Below are 23,656 nucleotides of genomic sequence, written 5' to 3' on the forward strand. Positions count from 1 at the left end.
TCAGAACAAGCTGCAAGTTATAATTGAACTTGCCATTTCAATGCAAGAGTTTGCATCCTCTGGTTTATTTGCAGCATGCTCTCAAGACTCATACAAAAAAAGAGAGCTAAGCTTACTTTACCATTAATGAAAAAATGTTTCTAAATGAACATGACATCCTCCCTCAGCTGATAACAAGCCACAAATTAAAGGCATTGGTTTGTGTGTTTCTACTCAGTGCTGATTGAATTATGTTTGAAATATATTTTTTAAAATATATTTAGAAACATGGTATTTTTTCTGATCAAAGTAAGGTGTCTCTTCTCTATTCTTACTACTGCCAAGCATTTGATTTACACACAGTTTAATTATTCAGATGTTTATTATGTTCTACATAATGAAATTTGGACCCTCATATTTTCTTCCTACATGCTCAGTGCAGGCTGCAATTATAGCCACAGATATCTGTTTATTTGATGAATTTTACTTCTTCTGCATAGTTTGATAAATATGGAAATAAGTCAAAACCTACTTTATATACAGTAATTAAAGTGAAAAATCTAGTCATGATGCAAATCCTTAATTGGACTCCAGGAGAGATATGCAGAATTTCTCTTTAATAATATGGGATGACTGGGGACAGAAAAACAAAGCACACTAAAATATGGTTTAGAAGCACAATTAATCACAAAATAGAAAACAACCAATTTAGCATAGCTCATTCAGTGACTCTCAAGGCTCAGGTAATGTTCTTTTAATCATCTGGCTCTAATATTAAGGTTGTGTCATGTGCAGCTGAAATAAAACACAATATATGTGCTGATCTTCAGTGTGAAACATGTCCTCTGGACTAATTTGTAAACACAGCCTTTCCACACTAAAATGCTTAGTCTACTTAATGACGTGTAAGTGAATGATCAAAGCAATGTAAAATGGTTTTTAACTATTATTGTTTAATGTATTAATTCATTAGCAGAAAGAAACCCTCTTGCAGTTGGTTGCAGGGAATATGTTTTTGTTGGCTATATATAATTCATTTTGTTTTTTCATTTTATTAAGACAAAGTCATTATTTTGCCTGATGATGTTCCAAAGAAGAATATACTTGTTAAGTGGTATTAAATTGACAAATTATAGCACAGAGCAAGTGGGGCTGAGATACAAGTCTCAGATGCAGAAAAAGATGTCTGTACTAGCTAAAGAAGTAAATGTTTTTGTTCCAAGCTCTGAACAGATATTGCTCTAATAAGCTAAAATTAACCATCACTGTCACTTAATTTGATTGTTAAAATATTATTCTCCATATAGCTTCCTGTAATATCCCATTAGGGGCATATGATCACGTTCTAATCAGAAGGTGTTCGATTTATTGTGCTAGTTTGTTTAAACTCCAAATATAATTAATCTCCTTTTGTACTTCTCCCAAATAAGTAACACCAGAATGACATTTTTGTCTCCAAATGGATTACAGACATTGAGCGGGAGCCAGAGGTCATCCCCCTGCACTGCCATAATTATTGAAGCAAATATCTGCCTGCAGCCCCGTGTGTTTGGTGGGAGCTGGGGCTCCTGACCCAGCGCTCTGTGCCTGCTCAGACCAGGAGGACACTCTTCTGTTCCCCAGATGTGCCCATTGGGAGAGACCACGGCTGCGAGCTTCCATGCTGAGAGCAGCTGAAATTAGAGAGGCTTGATGTCCAGTGTTCAAAATCACTGTTAAAACTCTTTCCAAGTCAGGGTCCCAACTGTCTCTGACAGATAAAAGGGGTCCCGTGCAATCTAGTTTCAATGTAGTCTTCTTTTGACCACCCTGAGATGACCTGGCACCTCTTCATGCACCTGCCGTAAAACTTAAAGGCTTCAGAAATTCTTTTCTTTGAAGTGTCCTAATAATAACAGTCTAACCTTTGATGTTTCTTCCTGTACCACATGCTTGAACTTCTTATAATCTAAAGTGTATAACCTTCAATTGCTACACACAAACGGGTTGCGCATCTTGAGAACACAACACCATAAACCTAATGCAAGCTGTAGTAATGATGGGTTTATTTCATTTGTATTTAGCACTTTACTTATATGGCATCATAAACCTAAACACTTTACACACCAATCAGGCATTAACCAGCCAGCCTGATTAACATGGAGCAGAATTCACCCTCTGCAGCCTGGAGACAGAAGAAATAAACAAACTCATGTAAAATAAACTTTGTGTGCAAATATGATATTTTAGAAGATCCTTTTCACACTAAAAATCAGAGAGAAAGTCTGCTTCCGATGGCTTTCAGAGAAGGCCAGAGAATGAGATCCCATTCAGAGAATATTTTTTCAGTACATAAAATTTAACAGACCCCGAAAAAGCTGGGGAAAGTTATTTTTAAAAAAACATTCCTAGCCTGATCGTTACCTCAGGTTTCTGTAAGTTTTTACAGAGCTCTCGGAGAATGTCTGTCCAGCTCTGTTTTATGTTACTTCACAGATTTTTAATATTCAATAGTCCTTATCCCTTGCAAATGTTTAGCTCTAAAAAGAATTGTTTCTAATCTCTATTTTTAACTTGTACATCGGGGATGAATTTCATCCAAGATGTATCATTTATATAGCTCTGGGGAGAGAGAAAACACATCCTCCATGTAGCCCCAGTCCTGCACAAGCTCATGAGCATGCTGAACTTCCCTTGCTTTAAGCCATTCCACTGAAAATTCTGAGTATCTGCAGGGTGCTCTTCCAGCATTGTTTAAATTTCTGCCTTTCCTGTTAATCACTCTTTTGGGTGACTATTTTCAGCTGATTGTTTTTCATCTTGTGGTTTTCCAAAACTTCAGGACATTAGATGTAATCTTTCCCATTGACTGGAATTGTAAGATTTTTTTGACGAAAGTGAACCTTGTGGGGTTATTTAACTAAAAATTGCTATTCACATTTTAAAGTAATGTCCTTTGTCCAGTTACTCAGAAGAACAAAAAGGGGATTTGTCTTCCTAACTAAAATTTTCAAGAAATAATCACCACTGAAGAGCCAAGTCCTTTTGAGCAAACCAGGGAGAAGGGTTCAGCCACACTGCTCACACGCACCAGGAAGGAGAACATGTGGTTCTGTCCTCTCTGGAGTTCCAGTCTCCTCATCACATGTTTGCAGGGGATCTGAACTGAGCTCAGTTCAGCTGACCAAGATTTAACCCCTTTGGCGCTCACTGCAAGACGAGAAGCCAAATTTGTAAGTTATCAAAAGGAGAGCAGTTCCTGTTATACCGATGCAGCTGCTCAAATGGTCACAATAGAATGGGAAAAGAGCTGGAGAGGGTGACAAGTATGAATAGCACAGCTACAGCCTCCAGGCATGGGCAGGTTAAACACCCTGAGCCTCTTGGAACTGGAAAAAAACACTGAAATGACTAACAGAGATATAGTAAAGCTCCATAATACCAGGAATGATGTGGACAGGATGTATGAGGAAGGAGCAATCACTCTCCAGGAGAGCTGAGTGGCCATCAGATGAAACTTGTAAATGTCAAGTTCAGAAGGAAAATAGGGCATTCTTGATATACAGTGCATAGTTAGGACAAGGAAGTCTCTTCACTGGAAGACACCTGGACTGCCAAAAAACCTATATGAATTTGAAAAACATCTGGAGATATTAACAGAAAAGGAACTCAACAAGACCAGTAAACAGAAACATGGCATCAGTACAGGAGAAAAACCCACAAGAAGCTTCAATGCAATTCTAACTATCACTGCACAGTTGTCCTTGCATTCTTCCCTAGGCATCTGCTCATGGCAATAGTAAAGTTCAAGATATTGGTCTAGGTTGACTTTTAGCCTAGCCCAGTGCAGACACTTCTGCAGTTTGAAGAAAACTATAGAGATGTCTGACTCATTTCAACATCAAGGCAAGAGATGCAGACCACTCTGAGAAAGAGACAAATCCACAAAAGGCATACTGATTTACACAGAGATATTTGGCCCTAGGTTTCTCAAAGGCAATAATAATATATAGTGATGGAACCAGACATTCAACCTAAAGATCAAGTTCAAAGTCTTCTACTTTGAGGCAAAAAAAAAGCTGTTAAACGCTGGTTATTCATATTGTTTTGTAACATTTGTCTGACTTTCAAGTCACTAAGGAGACTGTAAAATTAGCAATTCTAAAGCAGAGTGAAAGGATCAGCATTTGGCTGTACAGTACTTACTTCTGCCCCAGCCTCCAAAACACGTTTCAGGTTTGCTGCATTTTGTTTTCTCTGGTGATGTTTTTCTACTGTCAGAGGCTCACAGACCTCAGTGTGGTGTTACAAGCACCATTTCACGTAATAAAGGCATTAGCACCTCCTTGGTTTCTGAAAAGATATCTCTCCAGCCTAAAATTACTTTTGCCACTGTATCACTTTACAAGCTCTTTTCTAATTTGCCACCCTCTATAATTCTAGGTATTTTTCAGTCTGACTGCTTTGTAAGTATCTCCTTCCATTATGTAAAGTGGTTTCTTTTCAGATTCTAGATTGTAGAGCTACTCAAAATGAACAAAATTTTTTCACTCTTATTTTCCATTATCACGTTGCACTTAAACCATTTCTTATGGGAACTTAATAATGTTCTGTAGTTGATTAGACTTAAAAAGGTCTACATTCTTCTTTCAAACATGTACAAAGAGCTCCTATTGACTGACTTCAATTAACTGAATTTATTTCAATTCAACAGTCTAAATTAATTCTTCATCTAACTACTGAAGTCTAGTGAGCCAAATATTGTATGACAGCTGAATTTCACATCCAGACCCAAAGCAATATTTCAATGTTGTCTATTACATGGATGAACAAAAGAAGAATATTCAACACTGAAAACTGAGTGAAACACATACCATGACCTACACAGAAGTTTAGATTTGATTAGGTTGGTCCTGATATTGTAACTATAAAAATTCCACTCCTAGACCCAGAGATTATCACTGTGAAATCCTGAGTGGAGTCTTATCAACAACAGGTAGGTCTCCCTTAGGCTTCAGCAGAGGTCAGGGTTTCCCTACACATCTGCAGAATAACAGCATTGTGTTTATTTAAAGGAACTCAAAAATCAAAATAGAGCAATTAGGAAGCTTTCATAGGACAAACAAGCAGAGCAGGAAAAGAAAAAAGAGAAATCAAAGAAAACAGGAAGAAAGGCCAAACTGTGAGCATTTACATCTTCTACATATGGAGTTTGGAAATCCAGGTGGTTTCTGTTTTGCTCCTATTTGCTTCAGATATTGAAATATCCAGATGTCAGTACAAAAATATGCTTGAAAACTATAAGGTTTTAAAAGAAATTGAAAGTCATGGTCTTTCCATTCTACTCTTTTACCAACACTTTTTCTAAAGCATAATCAGCTAATACAAGAGTAGAAAAAATGTTCTGGTTTTACACTTCTGCTGTTACTATTTCCAGTTTTCAAACTAACTTATAATGGAAGTCAGCTTTTGGAGTCAATGACTTCAGAGGGGTTTGGGTTAGTTCCAAGTAAGGATGCTTTTTTTTTTTTTTAATAAAACAGCAAGTATATCTACATAAACAAATATGTACTTTATCCCTCGGCTGATTGCCTGATTAACCAACTTTGGGACAAGAATAGCATTGTAGATAAAACCAAGGTTTATCTGTTGGAGCATCCTGTCCCAACAGTGGCTGGATGTGGGTGCCTGTAGAGGGAGGCCAAACACTCAGGGAGGCAAATGGCAATAGTCTCAAGTCCAGCCATTTGTTGGACAGAAACTTCCTGAAGCATTTCATGAATGCTCAAACCAGTGTTTCTAGCTCTCAGTAGTGTTTTCATCTATTAAGTTGTCCAATCAGCTCTTCAACTCTTATGACATCCTAGTATCCTGTGGCAAAATGTTAAGAACTCTACTACATACTGTGTAGAAAAGAATTTACTTTGGGTGCTTTTGTTGAGTGACATCACTGGAGCTCTTCCATTCTTGGATGTCATTATAAGACAGTGAATAAATGTTAAGGTATCTTGATGTGTGATGCTTTGTGATTTCATATGCATTTGTCTTCTATAAAAGTGCCATTTTATGAAAATTAGTTTTTAAAAGAACCTTCCAGACATACAGATAATATACAGCTGATAGTGCTGAGCTGGTTAAATAAGCTGAATAAGACCATGAACAAAGTATCAGCCAAACAAAAAGTTAAAAGCATCTGACAAATGTTTAAAAAATACCATATGTGCTCGTAGCAACCAGTCCTGCTCAGAAAATGAATCACCTGCCTGAATGCCTCAATGGCTTGAAGTTGTCCCACCATGCAAAATGCTAAGTTCCACAATGGCAAAATACTAAGTGCATAAATGTAAGGCAAGGAGTTGCTACGGCTGTAACAGCAAAAATAAATTGACATCTTTCCTCTGCCAAGAAGAAATGAAAAAACAGTCTCAGCTACTACAGCACTAATTTTTCATGTGGGGAGGGGGAAATCTATTACCTAACAAGTGCCTCCTGCCAAGAAACAAAACCAGCAATGTTCATTTTTGCAACGACTTTTTTCATTGGCAAGGTTTTTCTGCAATTCTGATGTGTTCTATGCTTTTATATTTGTGTTATAGACTACTCCTGATTCAGAGGAGATGCAAGTTGAAGTCACTACAAGATTCAGTGGCAACTTCTGCTATCTCCAAGCACAATGTTTGGGGAACACAAGGGGACAAACTGCATAACTGAGAGGTTTGCCTGAGATTTTCTCTCCCACATCATCTCATTTTCCCTACCCTGGTCTCATCATTTCAATCCTTTTCAGGTACCCAAGTGCCAAGCCAAATGAGTTTAAAAAAATCTTCTCATTATTATTAGAAATTAAGACACTGGAAAAGAGCTTTAATGGGCTGCTTTTGTATACCAGTGTTATCTGAAATACAGATTTCAGAATGCAATGATTTTGATTAAAGGTTTGTAGAGTTGCTCAGCAAAGATGGGAAACTCAGACCATTAATGTCTCATTAAAACTCCAGACAAAACAGTTTGTATCAAGCTCTCAGTGCCTTAGACTCAAAAAAAAAGAGTTGAAATAGAGAAAAATTTCCAGTTCACAAAGACTTTCTAGAGGAGCACATCTGGGTGTCCTGCATACCTGGAGTTCTTCAGAACTCCATTATTCAGAATTTATGGGAAAACAGTTCTTTTTAGAAATGAAAATATTTTTTCTATTGATGAGGATCACCACCCATACTTCTTTGAAGAAAAGGAAGTTAGGTTATTTGGCAGAAACTGTCTTTCCTGCAAGAGTAGTCTTGATTACTTTCCTGGATAACAGCAACTCCCTTCTGAGACTTTGTTTTAGCTCTCCCCTGCTCCTTTTGAATGCTTTTCCAGTTCTGTACCATGAAAGCCACACACACAGTGACACCAAAACCATTTGCAAAAGAAAACAAAAGCCCCTGTTATGCATACAAGGAAGTCTCAAATGAAGACTTTTCTTAGTCTGCCGTCACATCCTTTAAAATCTGGTCTCCATCTCCTTGAAGAGAAAGGGACCCCATCGAGGTCTGCCTAGAGAATGGGTACAGATCCACATTTATCCTGCTTCCCACACACAGAGCTCATGAAGCTCTGCTCGTGCAGCTCCTCACACCTGAGGGGAGAAGCCATTCATTGTCTAACAGCTCATCACCCAAGGTGACACCAAACATTATATTCTACCTGCTGAGCTGTAAAGGAGGTTGAAAGTCCCAATCAAGATGAGTGGCCTACACCAGGCCATGACTAAAATTATTTAAATTTGAAGCTATGGCAAAGTGGTCTTAAAACGAAGCAGAGCAAAAGAACACTATGTGAAGTCACAGAAAGTCATAACACAGAGACTTTCTGCCATCAACAGTGCTGAGCAGCAAGCACAAGATCATGAGAAGGGTGTTCTTCAAAACTCAGATGGATGAAGCTGAGGAACAGTGTTGCTCTTAGAGATTTCATTTACAACTGGTATTGTTGGGGCTCCTGAGAGCATGCTTCCTTAGGCACAGAATTAGACATTAAAGTGTCATTTTAACCTACAGCTTTTATACCCTGATCACTCTCCCTTCATGGATCCTAAACTAGGAAATCAATTGATGTTATTTATTTTCCAGACTTCTTTCCCCATTCCCGAGCTGTCTCCTACATACATTCCAACCCCCAAACATGGGTTTAGCTGTAGCTGGGAAAGGAGGATTGACTGGCTCACCTCTTGAGGTCTTCTCCAGTCCTATAACTTTATGATCCAGTGTCTCAAGTGCAGAAAACACCTAGTTTTCTATAAAAGCTAACATTCTGGTAGAAATTTAAGTCTCCAGAGAGCTGTGAGTCACTGCAAAATTATAAGCCTCTTACTGATACCTTGGGCCTAGATCCAAACAGAACATAAATCACCTAAAATGAGTCTTAAACAAAATGTAAAAGCCCACAACTCAAGAGCCCAAACACTCTCTGCAGAGCTGCTATAAAATATTATTTCACTTGCACTTTTTTTTCCCTTACCTTTAAAAAAAATAGTAATAAATAACTTAGAAAATTTCTGTGTGAACATGTACACAATACTTTGTGTTTTCATCTGATGACAAGCAGCTTGGCACCACTCCCATTCTTAATTCCAGTGGAGATACTGAAAGCAGTCATCCCTGTCCCTGTGAGGAGATTGGCCTTCGCAAAGCACGGACTTGAGCCCTGCTCAGCATCCAGGGGCTGCAGCAGGTTGATTTCAACACACAGCTAAAGAAAGAAAGGATTTATTTGGGGCTCCTAGGAGGCAGCATCCTGAAAGGCATCCTAGGAGCATCCTACTCAGACTGAAAGCAAAAAATAGCAGGTTCAAATCCAACCCACCAAGGGATGTTGAGCTGGAAGCCTGGTAAGCAAAGCACACACAGCCAACATCCCTGCAGACCCCTCAGAGCTGTGCTCTCCATCCTTTTACAAAGATGTGCCCCCAGTTAAAAAGCAACACGAACAACTGCTAGGAAGCAAAAAAGAGCCCCAAGGGGAGCCCAAGTCAGGCAGCAGCTGGTGAGTGTGGCAGACAGGGCACTTCCTTAGGAAGGGAATGGTGAGAACACTTTGATGTTAAGAGCACCTTCTGAATAAAATGAAAGAACAATCCTGTTTGCAAGAGGGACAGGGCAGAACTGACCACCTGCAGCATGTGCCAGGCTGGCTTCTGTTGACTCAAAAAGGACTGTCCTGCACTGGATCCAGTTGGATTTTTATCACCGAAATGCAAATGCTATTAGGTTTATCACTGATGGTAAGCTAATATTATTAAAGGTTGATTTTCCCCTCTTTGTCATATTCTCCTTTGTCATATCCCATTTAATGAAACAAAGGTGGGTTTCAAAAAAATGCATTAATAGTTCCTGAGGTTAGGGTTCTAATTGAAATTTAGACAATTCAGGAGAGGTTTAGGGCTAAGGGGCATTTTGTACATGAAAATGTCTTCCTCCTATTTTGTACATGCAAACATCTTCTTCCTTTGGCCAGCTAGACAGAGGGGTGAGTTTGTGTGATGGGCTGGCAGTGCACCCTCCCCAGAACACAGCCTGGGATTGAGGAGTCCCTGTCTCTCCGCCTTCCCTGCCAAAGAGCCAGCACACATCCACTGCTGAGACGTGAGATTTTCCTTTTAGAATAATTCAACAGGAATTAAGGGGGATCTTTAATCTTCACCAACACTGAATTCATAATCAGTCCTTATCTTCCACAATGTTCTTTAAGTCCCCAGCACACAACAGCAGAGTAAGTCATAATGTATTTCATAAGGAAATAATATTTCTGCAGTTGAAATTTCCTTTGATTACCTCTTCTTGAGCTTCCACTGAAATGTACACAAAAAATTTCTCTGTGAATCTGCAGGTATATCATAAAATACATTTTAACACCCACAGGAATGTTTCTATATTTCATACCTTGTTGTTTTTTTTTTTTTTTAATTTAAGCAACATATATTTCAATGGAAATCAAAATAATGAGACTAAGAGGCTATGCAATATTCTCTAGAAACTTTATTTCCCTTTCTCATTTTCTTTTCCATTTCTACTTTTGCCACCATGGCAACTACCAGAAGACAGGAGAGGGAATTTCTGGTTGCAGAGCTCTGAGGGATGCACTGATCATGCAAAGGCTAGTGATGTGAGACACTGAACTACAAGCACTCTGAGGCACCACAGTGATATTTTACATTAAAACATTTAGGATTGAGGAAGGTGGTGCCAAAGCCCTGCTAGATCTTTGGTTTGTTTAAGAACAGTAAGATAAACATGGTAGTGTAAATTCATAACACAAAGTTCTAATAAAAGTAGCTTCAGCAGAAGATGGATTAGCTCTGTAGAGCAGGGCAGACAGACACCATTCTCCAGCCATGCCTTAACTCCCAGCCAGAAATGTGTCTTGCACACTGAGGGTCAGATCCACTCCTGCTGTGTCACAGAAAGGTCTCTCTGCTGTGTTTGCCTGGCCTTGCCCTAGGACAGAGCCCCATGAGCAGACAGATGAGAGCAGAGCACCAGCCCAGCCCCAGAGCTGGATGGACCTGTCTCCAAACAGCAGAGATCCGACTTCGTTTTCCAAATTTCCATCAAGGAGATTTCTACTCACACCCAGACAATCTATTCCATGTTTCACCAGCCCAGCAGCCAGAAATTCTGCCCTAATATCCAGCCTAATCTTACCTTCCTCTAAATATCAGCCAATTTTTTTGTGACCAACAGCTACAGAGAATTAAACAGTGGATGGCCTGTTCTTTGTTATTACCTCTTCATCCCAAAACAAAAATTAGGCCATTCATTCTCCTCCTTTTAATACTAAAGAAAGCAAATTGTTGCATCCTTTCATTGAAGGAGACATTTGCAAACTTCCTGCTTTTGTTTGCTGCTGGATTCCCAGCAGTTTGGTTCCCCCTCAGCATGGCCAGGAGGGCTGGACGTGCACAGCAGCAGCCTCCCCTCGCTCACAAACACGGTGCCACCATCACTGCACAGCTCTACCTTGTCACTGAGACACCCTGACAAGTGCAGAGCCTTTTCTGCCATCCAGGCAATGAGACATTGCAGTTGCGTGCATGCCTTGGCTCCTTCTGAAGGGCAGCACCATGTGCTTGCAAAGAAACACCTGTAAACAAACACAAATACAAATTGTGGATGGCTAGTTTTTCATGATCTTTCTAGAATTTATGCTTTCTTCTGTGTCATGGCATGAATAAAAGGAGCAAGTATAAAATTGCACCTATTCAACAATGCTCAATAACAAGGCACTGAGTATTGTACAAATGAGCATATTTGATTTAATCAAAATAAGTGTTGTAGGAAAATCACGTAGGTTTAATTTTTGAAAAGCTATTAAGTTTCAAATTAAATGGAAGATTAAAATAAAAATGAGCTTTAGCTGTAAGTGGAGGCTAAATTTGGTCAATTTTTGTTGTTTATCTGTGCATAAAGTCCTTGCATTTACCATTTGACAAATCCTCTAATAAAATACTTGCTGCAATCAGGTGAAGTAGGTTATTAATGGTTCTAAAAAAGATATACAGGATTGCCTCATCCTGAGGCAATTAAGTCTGTGAAGTAAGTGTGTTTAATATCTCTGGGGGCCTGACTGAAATGAAACAGGTGATCTTTCTACAATTCCCATTGTTTCATTTAGAACGCCTTGAATTTTGTTTGTTTTTAGCTGAAGGATGACTCCCTGCTTTATCTCTCTTTTGTTAAGACTCCAGTTTGGGAACTTTCAAGGGCTGCACGTGCCACATCAGAAGCTGAGTGGAAAATTTCAAGCACCACTAAAAAGCAGCAGCAATGATCCATGTGAAGCCCTCCCAACCCACATTGACTCTGTGTCTCTTGACTCAGCTGTGCTGCTGCCATCATTCCCACCCTGGGCAGGGCTGCTCACATCTCCCACCCTGGGTCACAGCAGCCCAGAGCTCACCCTGGCCAGCTCCTCCCCAAGGCAGCTTGCCCATAGCATCCCCCATCTGGGGGTACTCTGGTGCCTCCTCTCTGGGCCCCCCAAGGGGCTCAGGGCCCTTGGGGAAGGGCAGAGGGCTGAGGTGTCACAGCCTCCCTGCTCAGCCCCAGCAGCTCAAGGGAAGAGCTCCAGATCCCCAGCTTCAGGCACCTCTGTGTGGAAAAGAAATGCTTTACCCTCTATGTTTTCTGAGGGATGGATTGTGTATCCATCAGGGTGCTGTTTGGCCCTTTGCTATAAAATCTTGTCTTTTTCATTTCTCCTTTTTTCCTCAACTGTGTTCCTTTTTCTCACCCTGGATTTATTAGCAGGGATGGTTTGTGGCGGTATGGTTAATTACTAGAGCTTATGGCCTGCTGTGATTGAAAGCTGATCTCACCAGTTTGGGGTCTATGTTATATTTATTCTGTATGTAATTAAATCAGAATACCATAACTATGCATAATGTTGGAAAATGAGAAATTGTTTTTTTCAGGGGAAGCACATCTGAAAGGTATTTTCTTCCTGCAGTACTGAATTTCTACAAAACACTGCACTTTGCACACACACACAATCAAGCAAACAGCCAAAAGGCTGTTGAGGTCTATGGTCTAGATGAAAACAAACATTAGCTTATAAGATCTGTGTCGCCCATTAAAAATAAAGAAGGAATTCAAGCAAACCATGGTAAAGGCTGTCCATACATCTCGGGGTGCTCATAGCACCACAGACACACTAAAGGCTTGCAGAGGAGTGCCAGCACAGCAGGCTGAACACGAACAGCACATCCTGGAAGCAGCAGCATCCAATGGAACACAGGAGATTTGGCTGAGGAGGCCTCACATAAAACAAGTTGTGGGAGGCCAGGCCACTGCTCTATGGGGATCAAAACTTCTCCTGACTTCCCTGCTTGGGGAGGGGGGACCAGACCAATGTGGGAGAGGAGATCAAACACTGTTTACACTGAGGTAAATCAAGCAGAACACTGCACAGCTCACTGAACCATACCAGAATTAGGCCAGACATATCATATCTAGAGGCTCCAATTTTTTTTTCTCTGCTACACATAAAACTGAACTCTGCCAAGGCCCTTGTTGTTCACCAGTGTGACAATGATCTGAAATTAGAGGACCCTAGAATATCAGAAATCTTTGGTCTGGAAATTTATCTCCTTGCCTCTATATATAGCTGATGTTCAGGAAAAAGAGTTTGCCATCTGATGTAATGGGATGAATGATACAGCCAATAACACTCAAAAAAGCCTGTGCAAGCCAAAGCAAAAATAACCAAATCAAGCCCCCAGTCTTTCACCACAGCAAAGCAAGCTTATCTCAGGGCACACCAACTAAGACAAGGGTGACATTGTAACCAGGAAATTCCCTTCAAGGTTTAAGAAAAGCAACAGTGGGGGAGGAGGAAATTTAAATTTAAAAATAAATAGATAAAAATAAATTTTAAAATAAATAAATAAATAAAGCCTTTTCCTAGAGAAAAAAAGGTGTGTTCCCCTCTGCCTAAAAGTGGTGAATGTAGGACAAGAATAAGTCAAGTAGAAATTCAATGAACAGCCAATGTGCATGAAGTAAAGGAATTCCCAATGAAATCTTTTCAGGACCTTACTGTCTAGAAAAGACCTTCTGCTTTGTCACTGCCCCGGAAGGTAAAGAGCAGGCCTGCCAGTCTGGGCTGTAGAGAACACCATAAAACTGTGAAATGCCCAGGCATTACATTACAAAATTTCACTTATTGGGAATTAAGCCATGGTACCCAGAGCCACAGCTGCTGCAGGAAAGCATTTCAAGGAAGCAATCACAAAGTCCTGTCTCTACAACACAGCTGCCATCTCCCTCCTCACCCAGGAGCTCTCCCCTCTGTCAGGATGAGCTCCAGAGAGCCAAGTGCAGCAGCCCTTGCAGGACAAGGTGGGCAGTGCATCAGCAGGGCTGATGGCAGCAGCCACCACCAGATGTGGCACCCCTGGGTGTCCCCAGGCACCTCAGCCTCACAGCACAGCAGCCAGGGCAGCTCACAAACCTCAGCACCCACACAAATGCACCTCACCACAAGATCCTGCAGGAACTGTGGGATTTGCAAGGGTTCCATCTCAGGTGTACAGAGCCCTGAGACAATTATTGTAAAAATAAAAATTGCATTTCTAAATTTCTACATCTCCTGACTCTTTTAAACTAGCTAAAAGCGGGTGATCCAGGAACTCTGCTGAGGTTTTTTTTGTTTGTTTTATTTTTATTTCAGCAGTGAGCAGGTTCAGATGATCTCATTAAATAACTTATCATCAGTGGTAGCAAAGATGTTAAGAAATCCTATTCCCAGATACATGAAGTACCAGTCTATACCACATTTTAATCTGCCATTTTTTCACAAGTGTCAGCACACCAGATTGTCCTCTTTACTGTCATACAGGGCTATTTATCCATCAAACCAAATGTAAAAAATAACCCTCCACTGTGATTATCTGTAGAGACAAAATCCAAACTGCAAGGCTGTTTCCCACACAGAAAGCTATGAGATTTCATAAGATCAACAATAGAACAAGGTGTTGGTATATAAAAGTAAAAATGTCACTATCCATCATCCATAACAATAGTAATTTCATGAATTGTAAGGCTTATATACGAGCTGTACAGACAATTACTAGATTTCTGAAAAATTGTAGTCAGAGGAAGTAAAAGAGTTTAGATAAAATCATAAATGTGCTGAAAGTCCCTCAACACCACCACTACCTTGCATGCAATAATTATGTTGTCATTTGTGCTCAGGGAGAACAAACAAGAAAAAGACACAGATCCCTGACTCCTCCAAAGAAAATGTTTGCTCAAGAAACACCAAGTAGAAAACACTTTCACAAATCTTATTGTGCCCAAGAGGAGCTGTAAGCAGCACAGCAGACATTTACACTTGCCAGAACTCCATTCTAAATGACCTATTCAATACAAACGACTGCCTGGCATTGTAATTGCTGCACTGCTCTTCTGCTTGTGATTATTGTCCTAAAGCAGATGCATGGCAAACTTTGCAAAATTAAATTATCACATGTAAAGTTTGTTCTTCCTGTTATGTAGCTGGTGTCCTGGATACTTTGATGAAGCAATTGAGACTGAAATCCCTAAATTTTACTGCATTTTGTTTTTAAAAAACAGTGTTTCTTTGCATCTTAAGGTAAAGAATGGACTTTGAAGTCTAGGTATAATTAAATATGAAAAGGAACAACATGCTGATGAGTCATGCATATGGTATTTATTTAATACAGCATTCTTTCCAATTTAGCTTTTGCTTCTGAATTAGCAATCTGTAAAAATAGATGGGGTTGTTCACACCAACACCAACAGTTTATTTCAGCTTCCCTCAAATAATGTGTTATTTTAGGTCTGGAAGTTATTTTTATATCAAAATCTCTGTGACTAAAACTGCTACACTCAACTTTTGCTATTTCTTTCAGATGAAAAGTGAAAAGTTAATGCACAATTGTTCAACAAGCAGGAGGTGAAATGCTGCAGCACAGTCCCTACCCACCAACCCATGAAATACATGAAGCTTTCTTCACATCCACTGTTTAAGCAGGACCCCCACAATGCCTTCACTTAGGAGTCTGCATAAGAACAAATGGCATAATATCTCAAACTTAAGAGATACAATATGTTTGCAAATTATTTCCATAAGTACGTTAGTAAATGAAAAGAGAAATTTTATATCAAAGCAGAGGAAAAGAGTGGGAGTTCTTCACCAAACAGCTTGTCTCCCAGTAGAAAGTATGTTTTCAGGTTCATATATGCTAAAAAAACCATTTAAAACTCTAAAGCTATGCCCATTGCTACCAGGTGGATATATCTGGAATGTTATTGTTCATGGGAAACACTTGGATGACAACTAAATTCCAGGGAAGAGCACTATAAAACTGTGTTCTGTTTTCCATTAGAAATTGCTCCCTCCATATTTTTCACCACTCTTTGCACACTTCCTTCAATACATTGAGACCTCAGACTTCAGGATAACATATTTTTTCTTCAGCTCCCAGTTAAGAAAAAGTTGTTTGATTTCAGACACATACAGGTACAAAATCAGCCACATTTTCAGCATTTGAACATGTGCTGAACCTTATTTCCAGTGATCTGGTAGGTAGAAGAATTAGAGGCCTGGAAAATTCAAATTAAATACTTACATTGACATTCAGGGCTGTTAGCACTCATGATGATTTTAAAAATCAGATCCTTGCTTCTTTTGGAATAGTGGTCACCTGCACAGTAAAAGGTTTTCTTAGGAATCTCTCTGCAACCCCAGTACATGGTGCAAAACAACCTCAGTGATGCACACATTAGTTGGGAACCTCACAAGTCCAGCTCCCAGTGCCTCCACATTGCAAAGTTCACATTTTCACTTGGATTGCCCTTTGTCTCTTAATATAGTAATTACATAATGAAATACCTAAAACACCACACTAATTCTACAAAATGCCAATCCTTTACTACCAAAGCCTGCCTTAGTATCCTCAAAACTTGTCCCACTTGCTGGGAGCAATGTCAGAGGATCTGTATGCAGTCTAAACCTCTTCCCCTTTAGCATAGTGATGCTACAAGACTGAGCTTATATTATTTTGTTTTATTTTTTCAGTACCAAAGCTGTCGCTTCTCTTATCTAAAAGATATCAGATACAACTAGAGAGAGAGTGAAGAGAATTAATTGTCTGCCTCAAAGGCAGGATCATCGTACTCATGTCATCCCCTAGCAGAGCCTTGTCTGGCTTCTCCACCATGGAGAATACCCCAAAAACTCCTTAGGTCAGTTCCAACATTCAGCTCTTCTTACACAGAGACCTCAGCCCACCTCTACCCCAAACCTCCTTGGTACAATTTCAGCCCACTCTCTTCTGCTGCCTGCTGTAGGGAGAGCAAGTGCTCAGCCCTTGCTCAGGCCTTTCCCTCAACAATGACTTTTTCTATACTCAGTTCTTCTAAGCATTGCCCTTTCTCCACTAATTTTTTTCTCTCACAAATCATGCCTAGGCCTACAATTTCTTAGTTTTCCTCTACACACAAAACCCAGATATTAATTACCTACCAGTAACCTACTAGGTCTCCTTCTCTCCCTTAACAGGAGCATTCAAACAAGGAAAAGAAGAAAAAAAAAAAAAAGTCAGAAGTGCTTTCTCATATATATAGCCATGGGCCAGAGCCACAGGTGATATAAATTGACACAGCTGTACCTTGTTAAAGGGCTATGTAAATTCAGAGTTGAGTTAGGTAGTTTGTTTTGCTGGTGCTTTAGGAGAGAGATGGGAGAGAGAAAGATTAGCTCTTCCTTTTTTATTTGTGGCTGTATGAGAAATTCAGAGAGTTGTGGGGGATACATTAGTCACTGTTTCAGAGGTTTTTGTGTTGCTGAGCTACAGGATCCCTCAGATGCACCCATGGGTGTGTAGAGACAAATTTAATTTTCTCTTCCTGCTCTGAGTTTGTTAAAGTAAAACAGCAGCGTGTTACATCCCACTAGCGAAGAGCAGCTTTCCCACGAGGAGAATGACTTTTTACTGGAAGCCTGAGGTGGGGAGGGGGCTGTCCCCTGAGAATGACTTTTTACTGGAAGCCTGAGGTGGGGAGGGGGCTGTCCCCAGTCACCCACGGCCACCCAGTGCCCTGTGACGCCCAGGAGGCAGAGGGGTACCCTGAGAAGGAGTGATTGCAACCGGAGCTGCCCAGCGCACTCGGAACGCCACATAAAGTCACAAATCAAACTTTGTCTGACTGATGCTGCTCAGTCCCACAGAACGGGGTCCCTGAGGAGGCCGGGGGGTATCGGTGGGGTGGGGGGCATGCCGAAGGACCGTGATGGGCTCCATCCATCTTCCAGGAAGCACGTCGCTCCTCGCTTACAAAAAGTTGACATAACTGAGTTGAAAAGTAGGTTAATGAGTAGTGTGTGACACAGCTCCCCAGCAGTGACTGACTTCAGGTGCTGCACATTGCTGCTGCTCTGCCGCAAAAAGCTTTGTTTGCACCTCGCTTTGTAGCCCCGAGTGTCTGAATACTGAGCAACGCTGGGTATTTGATTTCTTTGAAATGCACTCGCGTTATGCCAATAAACTCTATCCTTTAATCGAGTTATTTTTTTAGTGTAATGAAAATATTTACTGCGCTTTGTGACTATGTATGTGACTCTTGGCAGTGAAGTCATTTTTCCTTTATCATCGGAGCTCACCGATGTCCCCGAGTGAGGGGGTGGGGTCAGCAAACTCCTGCGCGGGGACTGACCCCGGCCAGGGTTGTTTGGGGTTTTGATTTGGGGTTTTTTTCATAAGACTGAAATATTTACATTCCTGAGAAGATCTTGGTGAGCTCGGCCGAGCCCAAGCCCCTGCTCTGGCCGTGGGAAGTCAGAAAACCTTTCCACCTTTCCACTGCTCTGGACCGGAGCTGTCCCCACCACCCAGCCCGGACCCGCAGGAGGGTGCGGCGCTGGCGGGGCGCGATTCATGTCGCGACAGACACAATGTCGGGATAGCGGTGACAGGCGGTGCGTAAGGCCGGCCCCGGGCAGCGCAGCGCGGAGCTGAACCTGACCCAGTCCCGGGACGCGCTCAGCTTTCCAAAGGCCTCTGGCACAGTTATCTTCTCTTTTTCTTTTTTCCTGAAATTACCTGAATGAGAACGCGCGAGGGAAGGCACGCAGGGTTAACGTGGGATTAAACACGGGGGAAATACAGAGTAAATTGCTGCTGCTCGAACGAGGCTGCACGCAGTACTGTGTACTGAGGAGTCCTACACAGCAAGTTCCTTCCTCCCTGCCGCAGTGGTTTCCCTGCGAGCCTGCTGAGAACGGCCCCCGCTCCTTGTGACCCCCAGGAGCACAGAAACCCCGGCCGTGCCTCCCGCCCGTCCATTGACCCGCCCGTGTGTGCCCTACAGCACTCTGTCAGCTCCCTGGCTTGCTCTCCCCTGGCTGTGCCGCTGTGCAGAGCGCAGCTCCTAGAGGAGGAGGAGGAGATCTCTCGGCCAGATCCCCTGTGCCAGCTGGGATTGCTGTTCCAGGGTGAGCAAGTGGCCAGGATGGCGGAAAGCCGAGCATAAGGACAACCCTGGGAGCTGCGCGGGAGGGCGCGGAAGAGGGGTCGGGACACGGGCTCCACTCGTGACTCCAGGGAGCCGGGGGGGCTGAGAGCGCCTCTTTTAGCAAAGAGATCGGCAGCCCGTTCAGAGATCTCCTCTTCCTCCTCCTCTTCCTCCTCCTCGGGTGTTGCCATGAGCTGCAAGAGCCCGGAGCAGGTTCAGCTGTACCTGCCTGCTCTGCCCAGCCCCGCTCCGGAGAGCAGAGCTGATGAGCTGCTCCCTTCCGAAACCCCGGGCCCCACTTTGGTGCGGTTTTCTCTTTCCCGTGCTCCCTGTAAAGCCAAGCAAAATCAAACCCAGTTGTCTTGATCTGATCCAAAGGATGTACCAGACCAAGTCCGTTCTTAGCAGAAATGTCCTTGTTTCAATTTCCGCTGAAGTCTATTGCTTTTTCTTCTCAGGCAGGCAGCCGTGCAGCCACCGTTTTAATGTGCGGGGTGAACTGTAAGGTCACCGGAGTTTTCGAGTTTTCCTGTGCTCTAGGAAACTTTTTAATTTTTATTTGCAGGAGGATGAACGAGAGAGGTATCCAGTCCTCTCCCATTAAAACACTTGTTATGAAGTGTTTAGACCCTGCCTATTGACTTTACCTACCTGTGATGGGGTGGGGTTGCGGCAAAGAGCTTCTAAAAATAATAAATCCACACCTCCTTCAAATGGCCACTTTGGGAGGATTGGGGTCTGCTCTGCTGCAAGCACAGTCTAGTCCGGCTATTTATACTGTGCTCTCCAAAGCTCGCAGGCTTCACTGATGAGAAGCGAAGTGTTCTGGAATCGGTTCAGAACGTGTTTATCTGATGTACAGACAAACTTCTGGAAAGTATCTGGTCATTGTGCCCGAGCGCGCTGACCCGCCTCCTGTCTATGGGAATAAAGCGAAAGCATTCGACCTAAAGAAAGCCTCAGAACTTAATTAATTCGATGCTTTAATGGTTATAGAATCTGCAAAACACTAGTATTAATTTAGACCCTGGCATCTGGTTTCACTGAGGTTCATGTTGGTGTGCGCGCTGCCCACCCCGGAGCCGCGGTACCGCGGGCGGGCAGGGCAGTGGGGAAGGAGCTCGGGAGGGCTGGGCACGGGTGGGAGCTGGGCACGAGGGAGATGGGCACGGGTGGGAGCAGGGCACGGGTGAGAGCAGGACACGGGTGGGAGCTGGGCACGGGTGGGAGCTGGGCATGAGTGAGAGGTGGGCACGGGTGAGAGGTGGGCACGGGTGAGAGCAGGGCACGGGAGGGAGCAAAGCCCCCTGGGCACGAATGGGAGCTGCACACTCGCACCCGCCGAGAGCCGCCCGACGCCGCGGCCGCGCAGAGCCCGCGGAGCAGCCGCCCCCGGCTCTGCCCCGGTTCCACGCCCGTCCCGTCCCGTCCCGCAGCCGCTGGGTCCGGGCCCCGCGTGTCCCTTCAAAGGGATTTCAGCGTGGAACACATGCCGGCGGGGCTGTTTGTCCGCGCTTCCGAAATCACGCAGCGGTGTGAGCCGAGTCGGCTTTTTCCGATTGTGAAATGTTTAAGACATAGAGTGTCCTTAAATCATGAGACTGACAGACTTGAAAGAGAAAACTGATAATGGTAATAAGTGGAGTTTGCTGGGAAGATGACATTTAGAAAAGGGTGAGTTGCCTCAAATTGAATTTTCGCTAGGGAAACAAGGCGATTCTAAAAGGCCACAGATGAGATGATTTTTATTAAACATTTGCACTATTTTAGAAGCTTAACCATAATTCATCTGCACTAAAATTTAACGACTTCGATTCAACAGAAAAGTTTACTCTTGGATTCTGCTTCAAAGACAGAACAACAACCCGAATGACAGGCTATAATGATTTTGCCTCTCTGATTTGCAGTGGACTGGTGTGTTCTTGTGCCCAGACCGAAGATTCATATTCAAATCCCAAAGTCATAAAATTTAGACTTTCGCATTTGTCTTTTTCAAACAAAAACTTGACCAAACCAGAGTCCAGAATCAAAAGCTCACAAGAGCTATCACTTTCTCAGGGGACTGCAAAAAACACTCTCCGCTGATATTCCGGCTGTTTTGAGGACAATTTGGGAAACATTGGGCAACGAGTGTTGCCCCTGAGAACCAAGTCGCGCTGCTTCTCCCTGTCAGCTCTGGTTTAACAAAAATTGTCTCCGAGAAAGTTTCTCGGGAAAGGCGAGCCAGGCTCCATGTTGGACATGGAGGAAGAGCAGAGTCAGGGAGGTGTGTGTGTCCTTGGGACTTTGTTGCTGATCCCGGCTTGGCACCGTTTCCCCCCTCTAAACCCCGGGTCCTTTTTAACTAATTTCCCCCCTTCCGGTGACATTAAATCAAGAAAGACAAATGCAGAACTAAAGATGAGTGCAAGCTGGTGATGCCGAGGCTTTAGCTAAGTGAAACATCATTTTCTAAAAGTGCTTCCTTTCCTGGGGAAGCGGTGGCAGAAGAAAGTTATGTGTTCTCACATGATAATATCTGATCACCAAAGGGAGAAGAAAATCACCTGGATGACAGCCCCGGGACACAGCCCGACTCCCCAGGCTGGGACAGCCCAGCCCTGGCACCTCAGCTGCCCTGCCAGGAGCAGTGAGCACTGTCCTTGAGCGGGGTGTTCCCAGCACCACCCCGACGCGGTCACCTCAGTCACTGTGCCAGCAGGGCTCGGCACAAAACGACCTGGCCTGTGTTTATTCTCCAGACTTGTGATAAAAAGAAACCTGCTCGTTGCTTCTTGATCTTTTCATTTCCTTTCTCTGGCCCGGGTGGAATCCCCTGCCCGCCCCGCACATTTAAAGCCATGTCCGCGGGACTCCAACTAACCCCAGATCTGGTTTTTCAAAAGTATTTAAGCTGCAGAATTTGCTGACACATAAATAAGCCATCAAAGCTCTCGGAAGCTCATGAATCTTTGACTGAAGTATGTGTGAGGACTTACACACTTGTTCCACGTCGTGATACTTTAAAAACTTTCACAAAGACGACTCTGGACAGAGAAAAAAAAAAAAAAAAAAAAAAAAAAAAAAAAAAAAAGAAAAAAAAAAAAAAAAAGCAGCACCTCTGTTTAACAAGATAATTCTTGCTTTCAGTTTTATTTCTATTTTCAACTTCCTATTCTTTTGTCCCGTGACATGGCGCTTTTTTCCCCCTCGGGGACTCCTTTCTCTTCTTTCTCCCCTTCTATTCTGAACTGTTTTACAGCCCCGCTTTGTTACTGTCAGGAAAAAATGTCTGGAGAGCCCTGTCCCTTAAAGAAGGAACAGAAAAGGGAGGACTGGAGCTGCAATGTTGCCTATGCATGCAGAACATCCCAATCTGTTTTTGTGCATTGAGTTGGGGAGAGGGCAGCAGGGAGCGTGCACCCAGCCTCCTCCCGGACAAAGGGAGGCCGGACAGCTGCGCACCCGCCACAAAAGATTCACTCTTCTGTCAACTCTGTTTACTTAGTGTTGTTTCTGACCTCTGTGCTACACTTGTTGCTAATACATATGCTTATCAAACCATTTTAATTGGCTTTCTTCATAACACTAGTCCCGGCGCTTTTTTTTTTTCCTGCGTGTGTTTCCAAACAACTTAATTGACTTCTCTAATATTCATCTTCTCGGGCTCTAAACAACGCGTTTCTCCCGCCACGCTTCCCGGCCTCCGGGAAAAAGGGCCAGGGGTATCTGCATGGAAAAACTTCCCCTTCCAGAGAGCATGGCTGTGCAGGGAGATGAGGACCCTCGCCCCAAGGGCACAGCCCTGTCGCCGGCGTGGCTCGGCTGGCACAGAGGACCCTGTGATGAAGTGTCTGCTGGTAGATGGACGAGCTCACTGTCCCCGTCGCGTTGTCAATGTGTTTTTGCTTTCTTTGTGGCACTCGGTGGAGCGGTGCCAGCCTGAGGAGACGCGGAGCCCCCTTGGGAGCTGCCCATGGATCCGGGGCGCGCACTCGCTCCGCGGGCACGGCCGCACCCGCGCAGGCAGAGCCAAGGGCTCGGGGCCGCCCCGCTGCCCCAGCCCGCACCGCAGCCCCGCGGCCAGGACAGAGCCGGGGTACACCGGCCTGGGATATACCGGGATCCATCGGCCTGGGATATACCGGGATGCGGGAGTTGCGGAGAGCGGCCAACCTGCCCCCAAACCACAGAGCCCCGTCCCTGCTGCCCGCTCCCCGCAGCCTTTGCCATCTATATTAATCACTTCGCTTGAGCCTCTCCCTTGTTTTTTTTTTCCCTTTTTTTTTTTCTCCTCAATTTCGTAATTAATTGTTGCGCTCGGGTTTGTAATGGAAACAATCCTGCCAGGCCGGATGGTTGTTATGATTTGCTTTCTTTAGCCTTTCTCCCCCTTCGCGAGCATTGTTCGCCGTGACTGTCTGGGCTCAGATATGATGTTGGGACAGCGCCTCCCTTGAAATGGAAACAGAGGCCTGAATAAAGAAGGGTGGAAAAAAAGTACTTTGTAGTCTGCATCGTCCATCTTTAATTCAGAGACGCATCTATACTCCTGGGAGCGCCGCCTTTGATCTCTTTGATTTTTACACCAGATCTGTTATGGACTAAAATTCCTAGGTTTTCCATAGAAACATCTCCATTCCTTCGGGATATTGATGTTTTCTTCTTCCTAGGGGTTATGATATGGTAAATCAGATTCAGAA

The 23,656-nt window shown here is 43.2% G+C and overlaps 1 long non-coding RNA gene across 1 annotated transcript; it reads right to left on the reverse strand.

Annotated features, from left to right (window-relative positions):
- Window positions 1-9,798: 9,798 nt before the first annotated feature.
- On the reverse strand, window positions 9,799-17,118 carry LOC135451811 (uncharacterized). The gene is made up of 3 exons (XR_010441444.1): window positions 16,987-17,118; window positions 16,091-16,165; window positions 9,799-11,079 (listed from the first exon to the last, which is right to left on the reverse strand). It is a non-coding gene; the product is annotated as an uncharacterized LOC135451811 (long non-coding RNA).
- Window positions 17,119-23,656: the final 6,538 nt, after the last annotated feature.

Source organism: Zonotrichia leucophrys, chromosome 9 (assembly GCF_028769735.1).
Source record: "Zonotrichia leucophrys gambelii isolate GWCS_2022_RI chromosome 9, RI_Zleu_2.0, whole genome shotgun sequence".
Lineage (NCBI taxonomy): Eukaryota > Metazoa > Chordata > Aves > Passeriformes > Passerellidae > Zonotrichia > Zonotrichia leucophrys.